Here is a 2,930-nt window from a genome sequence, read left to right on the forward strand (position 1 = left end):
CTCCATCGATCTACTTATCCACAACAACTTCACTCGCCGGCAGTGGTTTTTGAATGGAAGAGGAGAGGAGCGGCGCTGGTTTTGGATTAGAACAGGAGAGGAGCGGTGCTGGTTTTGGATTGGAACAAGAGAGGAGGGGCGGCGGTTTTCAATTGGAAGAGGAGAGGAGTGGCGCTTGATTTAGATTGGAACGGGAGAGGAGCAGCGCTAGTCTTGGAAGTATTTTTTGTTTGCGTATTTTGGGTCAAAGTTTGACCATGTACTGTATTTGACAAGCAAAGTGTGAATGCATGTCACCAAAAATTGTATCATTTGGTTCATATCTGAATGTACTTTCAAATTATATTATTTTTGCAATGTATAACATATATTTTATTTGTGAAAATCATGGTCAATTATGACCCAGAATAAAAGGGAGACTAGTTAATGTGGGGTCGCTTTCTTAATTGAAGGGTAAATTGATTTTGATTTCGATCCAGTCATAGCACGCCGGCCCTCTCGTCCAATCCTAAATCGCTGCCGCATCTTCCTTTCCCTATTCTCCATTGCAAAACCACCTCCTCTCCTCTCCATCATCTCCATTCCAAAACCACCATCTCGCCTCTCCCTCTTCTCCATTGCAAAACCACCCCCTCTTCTCTCCATCTTCTCCATTGCAAAACCACCGTCTCGCCTCTCCCTCTTCTCCATTGCAAGACCACCATCTCGCCTCTCCCTCTTCTCCATTGCAAAACCACCCCTCAAGGTGAAAGTCAGGTGGAGGTGGTGGGCGTACAGGTCGAAGGTCGAGCATCCAGAGGATAACGAATCAATCGAGTACGGTGTGCCGTTCGTGAGGGTGCAGAGCCAGCCGGAGCCATAGGAGTATTCGTTCTCCCACCGCAAGAGGAGGCCGGATGGCGCAACGTTGCTTCCCCGCCGTTCTCCATGTTTCCCTCGATACTCGCCTCATTTCAACGGTGGCGGTAGGGTTTAAGGTAAGCTTCGCACTAACCTAATCTTCCATCTGCTCATGCTTACAATCAGTTTGACGGCTAATGAAAATCATGCTTACAATCAGTCTCCGAGTACTATGCCAATTACCCTAAAATAGCTCTGGACCAAAAACAAAGTTGTGACACTGTGTATAAATAAAGAAAAATAGATTGGTGTTTCTTTCAAAGAAGAGTACTCCCTAGAAAAGTGCGAATATAAGTTACTAGTATTTGGTTAGAGGATTTGCTGCCGAGAAAGATCCGTCCACAGAGAGCGCCACACATCCCACTGGTGGTGGTGGTGGATGCCAATGCTTAGACGGAGCATGGTTGGTGTCGGTAATTCTTAGTTGGCACACCTCGCACTCTGCATATATGCTGGTTCCATCAGTATATATTTGTGCAGTTCCACCAAAATGCAGCTGAATAACCCTATTTACACAGATAATGAAAAAGCGTGATTACATTATAGTGGCACTAGTTGATGAAACATACACTAATAAATAGAAGAAAATATTGCGATAGTATCGTAGTATGCCATGCTGCGAGGGCGAGATGGGACCTGCGACGCCTCATACGGTAGGCCTCATACCGGAAATCGACCCAATTCTCCCCGATACACCTTCTGCCAGTGATGAACATCAGTGTACAGCGGTAGTACAAGGAGGGGCCTTGAGACATTCCAATCTCTATTTTTGTGCAGATCAACTAAACATAAGCACCCCAGTTTGCAGAAAGACTTAAACAGTAACAATGGGACTAGTTGATGAAAGATATACTAACAAAGAGTAGCACTTTCTTTATCTACATTGGAAATGAAATGATAGAGAGGATGCTCGCTCTATTTTAACTGTATTATTACTTCACTTTATCAGTGGCACTAGGGTCGAGCAGGTGGCAAGCGAGGTGTACCGTGTGTCGCAACGATGGAGGTCGGGGGTGCTTAGACTGGGATGCTGAAGCTGGCTCTTTCAGTCCCTATCTTCCCCCCTTACGTTTCTGTGGTAGCATTTGGGTTGTACTCCAAACTTGGTCGAGTTGGTGCTGCGTTCCCCTACCTGCCTAGCTTATGTGGCAAACTTGTCTCCTGCTAGTACTCAGTCCATTCTAGTAGTAGTTGCATAACTCCCCGTTTACACTGAGATGTTGTTTGATAATGGTTCTCTATGGTTGGGTTTCTTTAATGAAATCGGAGGAAACCCCCTCTTTTGATATATAAAAAAATTCAATGGCAGTAGCAGTGCCAAAACATTGCCTCAAATTAATAGTGCCACTAGATTAAGGTGCAAAATAATAACATTACTGCTTTATCATGGCAGTGCCAAAACAGTAGCACAAGAGCAAACTCAACATGCAGGATCTTTGGCAAATGGTCGGACAAAAAATGAACATACCTCGTGATGGGAACCATATCTGCAGTCAACGCCATCGTAGAAGTGATGGCACCAGTCACCAACAAAGATGATTCAATTCATGGGACCTTTTTGTATAGTTCACCTAAAATGAAGCAATGTACCATGAGCTAGCAGCTTCTTCATTAGTTGCAATAAAATTGAGCAACATCAAGGTTGGTCGTCAATCTCGTGGAATGTTCAACTATAATTTGGATATCATTTGTGCAGTTCAACTAAGATCAAGCGTGAAATGTATATCTCCGTTTGCACAAAAATGTGGAAAGGAGGGTGACTAACAAGTGATGAAACATACATCAAATGAAAAGAAGCATGTTCATTATCTAAATGGCGACCCTACAAGGACAATAGCAATTTCTAAAGCATCAGCATTTCTAGATATTTGTGTGGGCATTAGGATTAACTATGACAACTATTAAACACAAGAGTACTTTAATGGTGCCATTGCTTCATTTTACCAGCAACATTACATTAACAGCTGCTAAAGAGTTGGTATTTGGGCACGGGAGAGTAGGCGGACCAGGACAGTTGCATTTCTAACAAA

The sequence above is a fragment of the Aegilops tauschii genome, chromosome 2 (assembly GCF_002575655.3).
Source record: "Aegilops tauschii subsp. strangulata cultivar AL8/78 chromosome 2, Aet v6.0, whole genome shotgun sequence".
In the NCBI taxonomy this organism is placed as follows: Eukaryota; Viridiplantae; Streptophyta; class Magnoliopsida; order Poales; family Poaceae; genus Aegilops; species Aegilops tauschii.